Genomic DNA, 17,935 nt, shown 5'->3' with positions numbered 1-17,935 from the left:
TCAGGGTGCAGGGGGCAGCAGGGGGGAGCTCAGCCCATTGAGGAGAGGATGAAGCACAGCAGGAGGTTAAAAGTCAGCATCTTTCCCTTTCCCAGCTCCTGCAGGTCAGAGGAAGCTTCCCAAGGTTATCACCTGGGGAAGGCAGTGAGGGCTGGGGGCTGGGGTGCTGGGGCAAGGGGGCTCAGCCCCACTCAGGGACAGCTCCATGGGGCTGTGGGGACAGCTACCATGAGAGACACCCTCATCCCAGCCTGGGAAAGGGCACACACACCCCTGGGGACACAGAAACACTATATAATATATTATATTAATATTATTTATAATATTAATATAATATAATATAATATAATATAATATAATATAATATAATATTATATTACATCATATTATATTATATTATTATACATAATATATATTATATCATATATATTATACTATATTATATATAGTATATATTATATAATTATATATAATATTCTATATTATAATATTATTGTAACATTATTATAATGTATAAATTTATTATTATAATTATCCATATCATATTATATATTAATTATTTGTTCTTTTAATAAATATTATATGTTTATTATAATAATTATAAAACATATAATAGTGTGTATTTATTATTATATATTATTATAAAATAAATAATATATAATAAAGTAATTAATTAGCCATCTGATACCCATGGAATGAATCCTCCTCATCATTTCTCCCTGCCATGGGGGTTGCCTTGTTTACTGTAGCTGGGTGTGAGATGGGGCCCAGACTCTGCTGCAGTTGCTGTGGTTTGATGTCATTAATGTGACAAGCTGGATTAATTAAGTGTGTTTGGAGGCGTTCCTGCCTTTCCCAGGGCTTTCACTTCAAAGGGAGGCAAACCCTGAGAGCATCTCCCTGCTGAAATGCCTCTGGAGCCATGTCAGGGGTTTCTGGGAGCATCCAAACCCTTCCCACTTCCAAATCCGAGCCCACAGCAGCAATGGGAACAGGACTGGAGCCTGCCTGCCTCCCCTGTGGGTGCTCCCCATTGCCCACGGGGCTTTCTGTGCCCCCAGCTCTGCCCCAACACCCCAGGGAGCAGCTTCTGGCTGCCACCTTCTCCCCTGGCTGTGACTTGTGAGTCTGGAAACCCCAGGAGGACAAAGTGGCTTTTTCTGAAGTCCCCAGAAGAAGTTTCGCACTCCTGCTGGGTTTGTCCTCATGAGGGTTTGGAGTGTTTGGTAGCAAAGTGAGGCTGTTCCAGAGCTCCCCTTGCATCTGTTTCCTTTGCCTGTGTGTCTGGCAGAGCCTTTTGCCCCAGTTTGCTGATTTTGTGACCATGGCCTTCAAACTCCCTCTGGAGAGGACAGCAGCTGCGAGAGGAGCACTCACCTGCACTGGAAGGCAGGAAAAGTGCTTTAAAGCTGGGGGAAATGCTGTTTTTTATGTCAAAATAGCACCTGGGAGCATTGCCCCGTGGCCATGCCCTGCCCCAAGGAGCCTCCAGCCTCACCTGGCAATGGCCAAGAGAGGTGACAGTGGGGACAAGCGTCTGTGCTGCCCCTCAGCACATCAGGGCTGATTTGTTACCAATTTATGCTGTCCCCAGTGCCCTGGGATGTACAAGGAGAGGGGACAGGTGACACGTCCCTTCAGCAGGGAGGTGGCAGCATCAGGGGCGAGATTTGATATGAAAGGAGCAAAAGTTGGAACAGGGAGTGCACAGCTCTCCCCTCCCTTCCCCAGGGAGCTCAGTCCTTATCTAGCCCCACTCCCTTTTCCTTCTGGGATAAACCAGGAATGGGTGGATTGGGTTTTCCTTTGCTTTGCCATTGGTGTGGCCACCCCACAGATGGGGAAGATCCCAATGTGTCCATGCTGGGCTGAGAATCAGCTCCTCTCTGGGGCTGCCACACCAGGAATGCTCTGGAAAATTCACTTCCCAGGGCCTCTGCATGGGAAGGAAAGCGGAGGCACCGTGGCTCCAATTACAATGTATTTAACATTTCTGAGCTCGGGGGGCCTCGCTGCCTCGCAAGTGGGTCAGCCCTGAGCTGCAGTGCCAAACCGGCTCCAGGATTAAGTGTGGTGTAACTGGAGCCCTGGGCTGGGAGGGGGAGATTTGTCTGGCTGTGATTGCACTGAGCTCCCTGACCTGTGCACAGGGCTCAGCCGCGGGTGGCACCGTGTCCTCGCCCCTCTTTTCTGGGAGCTGAGCCCTTCTGCAGAGCTTTTGATGATGTGCCCGAGGTGCTGCTGGGTGGTCTGGCCTAGCACTGCTAGGTGAGAAGATCTCCACTGGGAAATCCTCGAAATAAATGGTTATCACAGCTCCTTCTGGCAAGAAAGATCACAAATGTTGGATCTTTCCAAAGAAAGTTGGATCTGACTGATATTGGCTGAACTGGTACCCACTGCCCTTGTCCTTGCCCACGCTCAAAGCTCTGCTCATGTTTTTGTCCCCACTGCAATAATGTGTGTGGAGCTCCCTGTGCTGCAGCTGCTGGGGGAGACCTGGGTTTGTTTCTGGAGGGATTGCTGACTTTTGGCACTCCTGCAACAGAAAAATGAAACCAAACAAGAGCTGAAGTATCTTGTCACCCCAAGAAAGGCAGAGTGAAACACCCATCAGCCTGCCTTGATCCACATTTACTTTACACTTCGAAATCTTGAAATCTTGAAATGCTGGGAAATGAGCAGCATCACTTCCCAGCAGGGATGAGAGGTGGTGGCTCTGAAAGGCAACAATGGCCCAGGCTGGGCCATTTCCTTGAACGTGTGTCTGTGGTGCTCTGCACAGCCTGGGGCAGCAGATTCTGCTCTCACAGACACCCCACCTTCCCCTGGTTGGCCTTTTGGGAAGCCCAGCCTGTGCCATTGTGCCAGGAAGGGATTTTGAGAATTTCTCTCCAGCTGTGCAGGGAAAACAAAACCCTTGAGCTTTGATCAACCTGAAATCTGGGGAAGTGCAAGTGAGAAAACAACTGCAGTCTGTATTTCCTTGCTCAGAGAGGGGAAGAAAAGGGTTTGTAACCAAAGACTCAGCTCTGCTGGGCTTTGCTTTGTCCCGTGGCTCTGCTTTCCCTCCAAGATATCAGATCCTGTCCCCCGAGGCTGCTGGCAGCTGTGCCAGCTGGGGAGGCACGGTGTGACCATTGTGTCTGCACAGATGGACACACTGACATGCACACAGACACACAGACACACTGACAGACACACTGACACACACACAGACACACACACAGACACACAGACACACCGACAGACACACTGACACACAGACACACAGACAGACACACAGACACACACAGACACACACACAGACACACACACAGACACACTCACACACACAGACACACAGACACGCAGACACACACACAGACACACACACAGACACACAGACACACACTGACAGACACACAGACACACACACAGACGGAGCAGCCGCAGGCTCAGGGCTCCAGGGGCAGCCCCAAGCCCAGCCTCGGGCTGCAGGAGAGGCATTTCACATCCTTCCTAGCACAGCCCCGGGGGTCAAGGACTGCAGGGAAGCGTGAGCTGCTGCAGTAGGAAAACAGGAAGCTCTGGTGGCAGGGATTTGTGTCACTGAGCAGCCCCAGGGAGGCGTGGGGCCGGGGGTGGCTGCATCGCCATGCGCTGGGTGTCCCTGTCCCTCCCGCTTTAGCCAGGGTGTCCTTGCAAGGACAGGGTGACATGAGGTGTGCCATCCCCCCTGGCATCCCTGCATCCATCCCAGGGCATCAGGGCACTGTGGGGGCCACCAGGGAATGGGTTAGGATGCTGCTGTGATGGGGAGCAGCTCGTGGCTGGGTCCAGCAGGACAGCCCGTGTTAGCTGTGCTCAAACAGCTGCCAAAACCTGCTCAAAGTCTTCTTCCAAAAATGCCAGGTATAAACCATGCCTGTGCTCCCAGGGAAACAACACTGCTTGCATGGTTTGGGGCTGAAAGAGAGCCTGGGAGCCCTTGGAAAGCTCAGGATTGCTACAAATACAGACAGACAGCTGGAATGAGCCCCTGGCTGGGTAATAATTAGCATTGGCTCTATAATTCACAGAAGGCTGAGCAATAATAATCTTTCTTAAGAAACCAATTGCTCTTTTGTAGACAGTTACAATACAGGTGGACCTAACTGATCCTTGAATCCAAACACCATCACCATTGGTTAATTAAGAAACCACCCTTTGGTAAACCAATCTCCACAGCACAGTGCACATGTTCACAATACCAGGTGCAGCAAGTGAAGACAAGGATTGTTTCTCATTCTTTTCTCTGATCTTCTCAGAGCCTTTTCAAGAATGACGGAAAGGGAAACTCATCTGTTCCCTGGGAAAGTTATCTGCTGCTGTCTGTGGCTGGGAAGGGGGAATGGACACTTGGTAGAAGGAGGAATTCTGTCCATCTCTGTGGTCACCAGTTGTTGAGGGTCCCCATGATGAGGTGAGAGATGAGAATTGACTCTAAGTTCTCAGAAGGCTGATTTATTATATTATGATATTAAGTTATATTAAAAGAAAATTATGTAATAAAAAGAAAGAGAAAGGAGACATTAGAAGGCTAGACAAGAATGACAATAAAAACCTGTGACTGACCAGAGAGTCAGACACAGCTGGACTGGGATTGGCCATTAATTAAAAACAATTCACATGAAACTAATTAAAGATGCACCTGTTGGTAAGCAACCTCCAGACCACATTCTAAGCAATCAGATCATTATTGCTCACATTTCTTTTCTGAGGCTTCTCAGGAGAAAAATATCAGAAAATATCCCAGTGACACATCTCCAGCTCGTGCTGGCTCACGGGCACTGCAGCTCCTTTTGCCAGGTGAGCCTCAAAGGCTGTGCAGGACCTTTGGGGGCTGCTGGCTGTGAGGTGCCCCCTCTGCAGTGCCCACACGGGCACGGGGAGGCCCTGCTGCTGTTTCCTGCCCGGGCAGGGTGGGTGATTGATGATGGATGGCTGCCCCAGCACGGCGCTGCTGGGCGTGCCAGGCGGAAATGTCTGCTCCGAGAGATTGGATAACCCCTGGCCTGCTTCCCTTCCAGCCTTCAAACGGCCACGGCTCCCAGAAGCACCATATCCTTTTCCTCCCTCCCTCCCTCCCTCCCTGGGGCTGCACTTTGGTGGCTGATCTTTTTTCCTTTTTTTTCTTTTTTTCTTTCTTTCTTTCTTTTTTTTTTCGTTGTTTGGCTGCTGCACGATCTGTAATCGCTTTGTTGTAATCGATGGAGATGATGGATATCCCATCCCAGCTGTTCTAGAAATAAAGCTGTGTTTAACTCAGAGGAACTCCAGGAGTAAACAGCCAGGGAAGAATGGAGGAACAGCTCGTGGATTGAAATCTGCAGCCAAGAGCAAATATTTATGGTTGATCCACAAACAGCCGTGCAGGAGCCGTGGGCCATCCGTGGGGCTGGGAGCACCAGGACCTGTCTGTGAGGTGCTTACAGTTACAGAATCATGGACTGGTTTGGCTTGGAAGGATCTTAAAGATCATCCATTCCAGCCCTGCCACAGGCAGGGACACCTTCCACCATCCCAGGCTGCTCCAAGCCCTGTCCAGCCTGGCCTGGGATCCAGGGGCAGCCACAGCTGCTCTGTGCATCCCCACCCTCCCAGGGAAGAATTTCTCCCTGCTACTGAACTGAATCTCTCCTGTTTCAGTCTAACACCACCCCGTGCCCTGTCCCTGCCTGCCTGTGTCCCCGGGCAGGCAGAGCTGGTGGCAGTGGCATTGCAGAGTGCCCAGGTGTAACCTGGCCAATGCGTGTGCTCCCTCACGCGCCCCTGCAGCTCCTGCAGCACAAACTGCTTCCAGGAAACGGCCGGGGGAGGAAACGAGCGCTAATGAAGAATCCCGTGGTGAAAAATGTGTTTCTACAACCGTTAGATTATTTTGTCCTTGAGAGGCAGGGGAGGAGATAAGGAAACAGCCTCGCTGCATTCCAGCCTTGGCTTTCTGGGGACGCTGGTGCTGTGCTGGCCACGGGCCCTCTCTGGGGGTGCCACATGTCCCCCTTGTTCCTGTTGAGCCCTCCCGTTGCCCCACAGTGCTGTGGGAGTGAGGAATCTCCTGCGGGGCTGATCTTGGCAGCTGTGGGCACTGAGCAGGTCTGTGCTGGGCAGAGTCACAGGGTGACAGCATCCCAAAAGCCAGACCCAGAGCCCTCTTTTGGGAAGGAATCTGGGGGGAAATACAGCCGAATTGAAGGGCTGGGAGTGCTCCCTGCCTGCAGATCAGACGGGTTTGTGCCAGCAGTGCCTGGGTGTTACCCCAGGCTGGCTCAGTGGGCACCACACAGGGACAAGCAAGGAGCAGGGACTGCCATGAAACGTCCAGTGGGCACCTTCCTGGAGCATCTGGTGGGGAATTGTGCCACCCCAGGAGCCTGAGGAACGTGTGGCACACTGCTCTGCTGCCTCTCCCCTGCCCTGAGCTCCTGAGCTGTTTTCAGTGAGCTCCTTCATCTCCTGCACTGGGGAGCGCCTCAGGCCAGGGGACTGGGGCATGTGGCTGTTCAGTTCCATGCCAGGACACCTTCCATGCCCTCCCATGGCAGTGCCCAGCTCAGGCTGCCAGCTGCAGATCCATGCCAGGACACCGTCCATGCCAGGACATCTTCCATGCCAGGACACCTTCCATGCCAGGACATCTTCCATGCCAGGACATCTTCCATGCCAGGACACCTTCCACACCCTCCCATGGCGGTGCCCAGCTCAGGGCTGCTGCAGCACCCACATCCCCGGGGGCAGCCAGCAGCAGCAGCAGCAGCAGGGACATTCCTGTGGAGATGGGACGTTTGTGCTCAGGAAGGCCTGAAAAAAGCCAGGGACAAAGGGGGGAAGTGCTGGTGGCTGTGTCTGGAGTTATCTTGCTGCTGCACTTGCGGGGGCCGCTGAGTGACAGCGCTGCCGAGGGGCAGGAAACACTCATCTCCTCATCTCCCCTGCTCCCTTCCTGCCCTGCCCTGCTCTGCTGCGGGGGGACAGAGCCCTGAGCCCCCCCCGGGGGTGCCCAGCATCGGGGGGCACTGCTGAGGAACCCTGGGCCAGCACATCCTAAATCCCCTCAGCCAAAACCCCAGAGTCACTGGGATTGTGCCCTGCGGTGGCATTGGAGCACTGGTGCCTCGTACCCAAAAGAGGTTGCTCCAGCAGGTGGGAAACTGGGAAAACAGCTCCAAACAGCTTGGGGAGCCCCAAAACAGCCCCTTTCCACTGTTTCCTCACTCTGTTAGTCTGTTTGAATTCTCTGATTTCGCTCCCCAGCGAGGGAGGGAAGCTGTGGGGTGGCAGCAGGGCTGGGAAAGGCAGGGAATTCCTGGTGGGAACTCCTGGTGGGAATTCCTGGGCCAGGGGACACAGCAGCCTGGCCATGCAGGAAGCCAGGAGAAAATGCAGCTGGGGATCCCCCAGCACAGCCCTAGCTCAGGGTGCAGGGCCATTGTGTGCTCTCCCCCTCGAATGGGAAGTGAAAGAGGAGCAGTAAAAGGATGTTTGGCTTAACCCTGTGTGCTTTGGAGTATCCTGTGATGAAATGTTGCTTTACAGCTTCTTCCAGAGCCTGCCCTGCTCTGGATGCCAGCATTGCACCTGGGGCTGCAGCAGGAACAAAGGGATCTGTCTGCCCTCCCTTCAGGAGTGGAAGAATCCCACTCATATTTTGGAATCTCACGAATATTTTGGGTTGGAAGGACTCGTTTTTCCAGCGTGGAAAAAAAATAAAAGTGGCTTTCTTTTTGCTAATAATATTTAGCACTTCTCGAGCCAAAACCAGCCCCAGAGGAGTTGGCTGGACTGAGCTCTGGCTTCTCCTGCCCAGTGTGGTGTAACAGGGCTCTCAGTGGGGTGGGAATGGGGATTTCTGCTGCCCATGTGCTCAGAGCTGTGCACAAAGCCCAGGTCCTGCCCTGGAGACCCAAAGGAAGGAGTTTATACAGGCATGACAGGAATCTGGTTTATCAGCAGAGCTGGCTGAGCTCTGCCAGGTTGTGCTGGTGTTTGAGGTGCATTTCAGCTTCTTTCAAACATGGGGGGTTTTACAGCTGACAGGGGTTTCAGGGGCTCCTTTTTGGGGGGCTGCAGCCAGGCCCTGTTCTCAGGCACTGAAAACACCTGAGAGAATCCACTTTTGCTCGAGAATCCACTTTTCAGATTCTTCTTTAATTATTTGCAGCCACGGAGGCTTCCACAGTGACTCACGGTTTTGGAAAATGTGGGTGGTGTGTTTTCAGTGACTCTTCGATGTCAGAGAGGTGCCACAGTTCCGACCTGAAACGGAGACACATTCCTGGAGCACAAACAGCCCTAAATCCCTCTGTGGCCAGAGAGGGGCTCTGATTTCCCTCACTGCCCCCACATCCTGCATGGAAACGCCTCTCTCCGGGCTGGTGGCAGCTCCCTGTGATGGAAATGTCACAGCAGCTGCTCCAGCCTCTGTGCTGAACAGCTCTGCACCAATAACAGCCTTTTCTAGGGCCAAGTTCCTAAAGCCCAGCAAAAACAGGGCTTTGGCATGGAAATGCTGAGATGACATTAATGGCAGTGTCCTGAACGCAGCTCTAATTAAAGAGAGGAAGGAGAACTGAGGCAGGATGTCCTGTTTGGCTGCCCAGGATGGAAAGCTTGTCACAAATGAAGTGCATTCTCGTGCTTTGTCTCTGTCCCTCTGCACGAGGCTTTCCCAGATTCTGCAAATGTTCATTTTCTTATCTCTCCTGAGCTCTTGTTTCTTTGCTTTTGAAAGAGCTCCTGACAAGGGTGGGTTTTTTTTTTTCTCTTTCTGCCCACCAAGCTCTCCAGCTCGCCCACCAAATAAATGTCATCTCAAACACCAAGTGAATGTGGTTTTTTTATCCCTTAAACAAAATCACTCGGGCACAATTGGCTCTGTGCAAAGAAACTTCCCTATTAACACTGCAGAACAAACTCTGGCAAGTGAGCAGGGACAGGCAAATCCAAGCTGGGAGTGAGATGGCAAATGTTTCCTTTGAAAAACAGGTTTTTGTGACCTGGGCTGTGTCACAACCAATCTCTGAGCTGCTTCCTACGGGAGAAAAATAAATCAAAATCAAAACAGAGCAAAGAAGAAAAGGAAAGAAAAGGAATTCAGAAAAAACAGGCCAGTGATTTCACTCTCTGTGTGCCACAGGAATCCTGATCCAACCAATTTTTGTGCTCACACAGAACCTGCTGAGTGCTGCTGGCTTTGTACCTGGGACTAATCTCAGCAAAGCCCGGGTTTAAGGCTGACACTTGAGCTCAAAGAGCCGTGCCAGCAGCGCTGTCCTGCAAATCCAGGATTAAAAACCTGCGTGTGTTTATGGAAAATAGGATGATCCAGCCTGAACCCTTCATGTGTGCAGCAGGAGGAGCAGGGCACGTCAGGGGCCCTGCTCCAATGGCTCCAGATGTTATCTCTCCTCTGCTGGGACACTGGCCTGGCTGATCCAGATGTTATCTCCTCTGCTGGGACACTGGCCTGGCTGATCCAGATGTTATCTCCCCTGCTGGGACACTGGCCCTGGGCTGCCCTGCCCATTTCCACAGAGCACAGACCCTCCCTGGGCTGCTGCCAGCTCCAGGGCTGCTCTGGATTTCTATGAATAAAACAGCTGAAGGCTCCCCACTGGGCTGGCACAGCCTCCAGCAGCAGCCCTGAGCCCTGGGGGTCCTCCAGGAGCAGAAGGAAAATGTTCTTGTGCTGTAAATTCAAGCTGGGTCATTCCAGTGTTTTTTCTGGCCAGGTCTATCCTCTTTGTTGGGGTGCTCAGGTGGCATTTGGGGCAGTAATCCCAATGTCTGCTCAGCCCTTTCTGGAACTGGTTCTGCTGCTTCTGGTGGGTAAATCAAGGGCTGGGGAGGCAATGAGCTTATTCCAGCCCCACAGGGGGACTTGGCAGCCCTGCAGGTGCTGTGGGGTCACAGCTCCAGCTCTGCCCCTGTCCCTGGCCTTGCACAAGCACTCAGAACCCTGTCACAATCTGCCCTGCCTTGGGAAGAACCTGCCTGGAGCCACTGCAGAGCCCTGGAATCCCAAACCCGGTGCTGTGACCCTGCTAAACCCAACCTTTCCATGAGGGCAACAAAACCCCTGCTGCTCCCAGCCCCTCACACCCAGCTGGGCTCTCCTGGCCTCGGTGCCTTCCCTGCAGCTCCTGCACTCCCGAGGAGCTGGGCACACATGTCCTGCCTGCCTGGCACGGCCCAGGAGCCTGTCCCCAGCCCGGGGGACTGTCCCCAACCTGGCAGCACCACGGGGAGCTGCTGCTGTCACAGGCACTGGGGGAAAGTTGAGGCTGCTCATTCCTGCAGGTTAATGAATTACCTTCGTGCACCAAGGTGGGAGGCGCAGCCCCTGCACACTGGGAGCTCAAGGGGAACAGGAATGAGATTAGAAACCCACGGGGCTGGCAGATTCCCAGTGTTCAGTGGGATCCTGCCTTTCTCCCACTGCTGCTCTGCTCCCATCCTGGGCTGGGTGTGGGGATGAGCTCCCAGCTGGGCTCCCTCCGTGTAACAGACCCATAAGCAGGACCTGAAACCTCACTCAGGCTCCAGCTGGGCGGGTTTGGTCAGGAAGTTTTGGTAGTAAAGGGTGAAACCGTGTGTGGAGCTGGAAACAGAGTGAGGGAGGGGGGCTGCTGCATGGAGGTGACACCATTTCCTCAAGGACTGACTCATCCCAGCATTCCCAGATGCACCTTTGCCTGGTGCCAGGCTCTGCAGACATCTGACCTCAGCAGAGGTGATGCCTGACTGCGTTGGGACCGGCTGTGTTTGTCCCTCTGGGTCTCTGCTGGCTCTGGTTTGTCCCTCCCAGTGCTGCTGGGGGCATCCCTGCAGCTGCACTCACTGAGGATGGACAACCCAGAGAAGAAAAGTGGAAACCTGCCAAAACATACTTGGAGACCCACAGCCTCAGCACGGAGAGGTGATTTCAGCCCAGCCCAGCTGGGAGGTGTCTGTGATGTGCTGTCAGGAGGGTCACCAGCTCCCTGAGCCCCTGGGCTGGGATAGAACCAGGAGAGGGGCAAAGAGAGAGCACAGAATGATCCATGGAACCACCAGGTGTGCTGCTGTTTGAGGGTCCCCAGGATGAGGGAACAGATGAGAATCCTGACTCCATGTTTCAGAAGGTTGATTTATTATATTATTGTAGAGAGTTTTTTAGATAATTAGTTAGCTGAGAAAAGACATTTCGATGTGATACTAATAGATAAAGATAAGAGAAACAAGTTGAGAACTAACTAGTACTCAATTACTGACAAAAGTCACAGTGACCTTCCCTGAAACGAGAAAACGAGAGAGAAAATTGCTTGCCAGAAAATGTAGTTATCTTAAGTAGAAAAGTTAGAAGAATACAAACATAAAAGCAAAATAATTGTTAGAAGATACAAGTAGGTGTAGTTGATCTAAGTGTGCTTTAACCAATAATGAGTTCAGCTTTTGCAATATGTATAAACTTCATTAACACCAATATAAATATGTGTGGAGTTTCAATAAACTTCGAGATTTGCTATTCATCGCATATAGTGTGTCGCATTTCTCCCGCCGTTCACGACATTATGATATGTATTATATTAAAAGAAAACGATATACTAAAACTGTACTTAAGAAGGAGAAAGGAGACGTTAGAAGGTTAGACAAGAATGAATAATAAAATCTTATGACTGACTCAGAGAGTCTGACACAGCTGGGCTGTGATTGGCCATTAATTAAAAACAATTTCACATGCTGGGTAAACAATTCTCCAAATCACATTCCAAAGCAGCAAAACATGGAGAAGCTGAGGCTTCCCAGCTTCTCAGGAGAAAGGAAAGATCCTGGCAAAGGTATTTTTCAGAAAATATGTCAGTGACAATTGGGCAGATCCATCCTCGCTGCAGAGATCACAGAGCAGCTCCTCCTGGGGGATTTGCCCATTTTGCCTGACGAGTTCCTCTCCTGCCGGCGCTCACTGACATTTGCTGCTGACACTGCCCAGCCACAGCTCCACACTCCCAGCAAATATTTTCCTTGGATGGGAGGGGAACTGCTCCGAGGAGCTTCTGTGAGCGTGTGGGAACGCAGAGTGGAGCTGGCTCCCCTGTGCTCCCTCGGGATCACCTGCAGGGATGCAGGCCTGGGGAAGCGATGCTCTGCGGGATGCAGGGTGGGAGCTGCTGGGCTGCCTCTGCTCGGGGGCAGAAACCCCTGAGCCTGGGGTTTGGAACAGGTCTGGCTGATGTGTGGAGAGGAGGGAAGGGTGATGGGTCCCTCTTCTGCCAGGATTGCTCTGGCAAGAGCTGGGAACCATGGGGCACCTCAGCCTGTGGCACTCGCCTTCATCCCAAAGTCCTTAAAGCCCTTGGGGATGCTCAAGCATCCTAACAAGGTTCAGCCTCTGTGTTCTCCAGCTCTGGGGCTTACTTGGAAGCTTGACTTGGAAATCTGGCTTGCAGGGGGGAGAAAAATACAGAGCAAAACACTCTGTGGGTATTTAAGGCCCACTAAATGGAGAGTAGTGCTGAGGACTGAAATGGTTTGGGTGAGACCATGGAGATGAGGACACACAGAAAATGGTTTGACACTTGGTCAAGCCCCTGAGAGCTCAGTGCACATCCCCTGCCCAGAGAAGCTGGGAGAGGCTTTGTGGTGTACGGTAAAAGGACCAAAATGGGTCCAGTGTGAGGTGCTGAATCAATGCCCTGCCTGCTTGCACACACATCTGTAAATAAGATTTTGGGGGAGCAAGGCAAGGGGATCCTCTCAATTTCATCCACCGGGTCCCATCTGCCCCAGCAGCACGGGCAGCACTGGGCAGGGACAGCGAGGAAAATGGCAGATATTCCTCAGAACCACCCAGGGCCTGTCCCTGGTGGGCAGGAGCTGCTGACAGGTCTGGGTGTTGCCCTTCACCTGGGATAAGAAGAGGGGAGCAGCCGGAGCCGCGGCGCAGTCGCTGGAGGACGGCGCGAGCGGCCCCGGGAGCCTTTGCTCAGGAAAAACCCTTCATGGCTCTGTTTGTGCAGGCTCAGACCTTTATTCTTTCAGGCTTTTTAAACTAAAGGTCATTTTTCTCTTCCCTTCCAGAGTTGGGGGGGGGGGGAGAAAAAAAAAAAAGAGAAAAAAAAGTGAATTCCTCTTGACGCAGATCCCCTTCCCCTCTGGATGGGAGTTCAATTGTTCTTGCAAGCAAACTCCAAATCTGCCCCTTGCATTCACTTCCTTTTTCCTGCCCGAAAGGAAACAGAGATTTCTGACTGTGTGAACTGGTCCTTTATTTAAGGATACAAGAAAATAGCTAAATGCTAATTCAGTGTGGATCTATGCACTTTAGCATGCGGCCAGGCAGAACAAAAGAAAGAGAAACATGTCCCCGCCCTTCCCAGCTGAATTGTAAACTGCCCACTGGTTTGAGCATAATGGGTATTTATGAAAGTTATCCTAAAACATTTACTCCAGTCCAATGCAAACCCAGACCCCTCAGCCAGGAAGTTTTTAGCTACCAAAAATAATCACCAGTGCCTGGCTAATATTTTTAACGACCGTGCGTTCTTGGGAATTTCCTCTTCCCTCCATGGAGATAAGTGATTAAACAAAATAAAGGCAGTGGCCATTTTGACGGACTGGGACGTGTCAGAGAGGAGAAATATCAACAGCTCTTTTTTTTTTTTTTTAAATCTTTTTCCTAAGTCCTGACTTCTGCATTCACTGTCTGCCTTTTAGGCTGGATTCCACTTCTCTCTTATGCTCTGAAATCCTGAGGAGTCAGCAGAAAAGCCGTGGAAGTTTCCTGGGTAGGACTTTTAAGCCAAGGTATTAAATCCACCAAAGGGACACACTTATCTCTTACACGCATTATTAATTTTGTAAAAAGGCTGTGGAGCTCTATTCAGCTGGGGGTTACTTGGCTGGATCATTTCTGTGCAACACCATTAATGTAATGTCCTGTCCATTCTTCAGGTCCTCTCCATGGAGAGCTCCTCTGGGCTTTGTCCCCCACAACCAGACCAGAACCAGCCCCTGGAGTGCATTTTTCCCATGCACAGAGGTTTTTTTGGTTTTTTTTTTTTTTTGAGGTAGAAAACTTTTTAATCAGTTGCAGGTGTTTTGTTCTGTGACTAGGAAGGTTTAAAATGTCAATTTTTGCCGTCTGGAGTGACCAGTGAGAGTTGCTGGGAAAGAGATGGTTGGCTGCAGGCAGGGAAGAGGAAGAGGAGGGCTCAGCCTTCAGGACTCTGCTGAGGATGGAATAGCCCAGAAGTCACCTTTGCAAGGACAGGGAGGGATAGGATAAGGAGGCATAGCTTTAAACTGAAGGAATGCAGGATTTTTATTAGATATTAGATATTAGGAAGAAATTCTTCCCTGTGAGAGTGCCCAGAGCAGCTGTGGCTGCCCCTGGATCTCTGAAAGTGTCCAATGTCAGGTTGGACAGGGCTTGGATCAGCCTGGGATAGGGGAAGGACACCCTGCAGGGATGGAATGGGATGAGTTTTAATTTCCTTTCCAACCCAGATCAGTCTGGGCTTCCACAAAATAAATGCCAGGTCTGTGGGAGTCCTTACCTGACCCATAATTTGGTGTTACTTTTGGCAGAGAATTCAAAATGTGTGCTTTGGATCTTTGCTGAAAGCAAGGCTCTGCATTTAGGATTTGGACTCTGTTGTCAAATAATAGCAAAAATGAATTAATGGTTGTTAGTGCATCCCCAGGGGTGTTTCTGGTGAGGCTCTGGCACAGGTTGCCAGAGAAGCTGTGGATGTCCCATCCCTGGAAGTGTCCAAGTCCAGGCTGGAAGGGGCTCTGAGCAGCCTGGGACAGTGGAAGTGTCTCTGCCCAAGGCAGGGGGTTGGAAATCTTTAAGGTCCCTTCCAATCCAGACCATTCTGTGATTCTGTGAATAAACCTCCAGAAAGCAAAACAAACGACAAATCTGATATCCTCTGATCACACCTCCAGCCCTGAGCTGGAGTTTCTGCCCCCGCCTTTGCTGCCCGTGTTCAAGACTTGCACAGTGTTAAATTTCTGCTCCCTCACTCTCTCCTCTCCTCTTACCAGGCTTCCCTTGAGCTGTCTGTCAGGAGGGAGGGGTGGCTGAGTCTCAGAGTGCAGATGGAGCATCCCAAAGGCTGTGTGTGGCTTTTCCCCAGCACTGATTCCCCTGGCAGGACAGGATGAAGTGTCCCAATCTCAGCTTTAATCCCCTCCATCCATGTGGCCCCTGTGACTGCTCAGGGCTCCACAGCCTGGGTGAACAGGAAGGGTTTTCCACACGTCCCATTTCACTCCTGCAGTCGGTGTGGGCTCAGGGGGGTGGGTGATGGTGTCCCCATGGTGTCCCCTGCACTCATCCCAGGACAGAGGGCACAGGGCCAGGCAGGGCTGCTCAGATGATAGAATTGGGCTGTAGAGTTTTAGGGAGAGCTCTGGAGGTGTTCAGCATTGCAAGGCTGAGCCTGTGTGTGTGTGCTGGTGGTGGGCAGAGGTCTCAGCCCTGCATCTGAGATCCCTCATCCCACAGGTGGCACGGGCCATCCATGTGAGCCCTGAGCCTTTCCATGGGGAGCTGCTGCTTAAAACCCATCACTGAGAGGAAAGGAGGGAGACTGAGCCTCCCTGCAGTTCATGTGAGCCCTCAGGGACACATTTGTGAGATTCCCTGGGTATCTGTGCTGCCCAAGATTCCCTCAGCTGGGAGTGCTGCATTCACACCCGGGGCACACAATCACCTGGTGCTGGGCAGCCTCTAAAGCCCTTTCTGCCAAGGAAAACAAGAGGGGGCTTTCTTTAGCCATGCATTTCTATAAACAAACACAGGGATATTTTGCAGCTCCCCGGGGGATTTGCCCAGAGCTCAGTTCTGCTGAATCAGGGTGGGAGCAGCTCCGTGCTCCCCTGAGCCTGCGCAGGAGCTGCCGGCACGAGCTGGGGACACAGGGGACCCCAGGTGCCGCGTGGCTGGCCCCAAATCCATGCCAGGCACTCTGCTGGGACGGCAGCAGAGCCCACAGGCTGCTGTGGGGGGCTGCAGGTTATAGAAAGAATTGCCACTGCCACAGCCCTCACGCTCCAAAACGCCTCTGGTTTCAGTCTGGATGGAAGTTCCAAAACCCTGTTACAAACTGAATTGTTGCTGCTTTGGCTGCCCAGAACTGAGGTCACACACACCCACACACACACAGAGGAATTAAATTTGGAATACAATCAGTTTTGCACACGGATGGGCTTGAAAATTAGGGCATCAGGGCAGCTGTTTCCACACTTCTCTGCTGCCTGGCCCTCTGTCAGGTGATGTCCTGCAGGTTCAGTGGCCCAAGCCACACATCTCTCTCTTTCCCAGCCCAGGCACAGTGTGACAGGGTGACAATAACCCCAGCACAGCCTTGCTTCCCAAACTTTGGGGGGTCACAAACACCCCAGAAGGTGCTCCAATGGCAGTCAACACTGACATGGCCCCTCTCGAGGAGGTGGCCACCAACCCTGCCATGCCTGGCACAGATCCCTGGTGCTCTGGGGGTCCCCAGTGTCCCCTTTTAAGGGGGAATGGGAGTGGGAGCTGCCAAAATGTGCCCTAGAGGGGTGGGGTGGGATGGGTCCCACCCATCTCAGGCCTGGTGTGAGGCTCTGGAGGCGCCTGGGCCAGCAGCCCTGTCCCTCCCCTGTCCCCAGGGACTCGTGGCTGCCTCCCCTGCGAGGTGGGCTCGGCGTGGGGGTCCCGCCCCGTGCCCCTCTCCCCCTCGGGGCGGCCGTGTTTGTTCTCCTCGCGGCGCCGTTATCAGCTCACAACACACACAGGAAGTCCTGTCTGGGATTGTCCATCCCCGGCCTGATTTATACAGGAAGAAAAGCATAAAAAGCCGCCCTTCCACCTCGGCAGCCACCTCCTGCCTGTGCACAGCCAGCAGCCAGCCATGCTGGGGACACCGGGGACACCAGGGCTGCTGGACACCAGGGCAGGGATGGCCACCAGGAGCCACCAGGAGCCACCGGGGGACAGGGGGGCAGCCAAGGTACCACAGAGCCCCAGCAGGCATGGAGGGATGGGGTGGGATGGGATGGGATGGGATGGGATGGGATGGGATGGGATGGGATGGGATGGGATGGGATGGGATGGGATGGGATGGCATGGCATGGCATGGCACGGGGAGCTGGCACTGATATGGGCAGCAGGAGTGTGTCCCTGTGAGCTCTGTGGGCAGCAGGAGGGTGAGCTCCTTGGGAGTGTGTCCCTGTGAGCTCTGAGCGGGTTCTGGCCCTGCTTGTGGTGCTGGGAGCCTCGGGGATGGTTGAACAGCCAGCGTGGAGTGAGCAGGTGTGCAAAGCATCCCTTGCAGCACCCATGTGTCTGAGGCAGCCTCCACCTGCTCCTGGCGAGGCTGGGTCTGCTCTCAGCCACGTGCTGAGCAGGGCTTTGCCCTGAGCACAGCCTCCAGCATTGCTGTTTTTAAGTCACCCCAGTGGCATTCAGGCTGTTTTCACGGGGAGGGGAAGCCAGTGGGTAAATTTTGCCTCCTGTGCATGTAGAGGCTGCAAACACTTGCACAAATTCCTATGAGATAGCTGGAAATTCTTAGCTAATCTCTTTTCTTTCTGTGACTCCCTCCCTTTTCCCTCTGCCCGCTCTCTGGATACCTCTGCTACATCCCCAGGCTGTCCATCCTCCCTGCTCTGCTCTCCTCTGGGCGCTGCTGGGTTCACCCCAGACCCTCTGGGATGTGGGGCAGGGCAGGGACGTGGGCAGGGCTGTCCTGGCTGTCCCACCAAGGCTCGTCCTGAGGAGCAGCTGAGCCTGGATCGTGCTGGCTGTGCACACCAGGAGCTCAGCAAAGCCTCCCAGGTTTATAACCACGGTGCTGGGTGCTTTTCATGCTGTCTGCAGCTACTGTGGGTCCTGCTGGCCTCGTCTGGGACATTGCACAGTGCAGGCAGGAGGCTTCCATGA

Source organism: Agelaius tricolor, unplaced genomic scaffold (assembly GCF_023055355.1).
Source record: "Agelaius tricolor isolate 1412-34295 unplaced genomic scaffold, bAgeTri1.0.p SCAF_38, whole genome shotgun sequence".
NCBI classification, from domain to species: Eukaryota; Metazoa; Chordata; class Aves; order Passeriformes; family Icteridae; genus Agelaius; species Agelaius tricolor.
The sequence above is the reverse complement of the archived record's forward strand: the minus strand, read 5'-3'. Positions refer to the sequence as shown.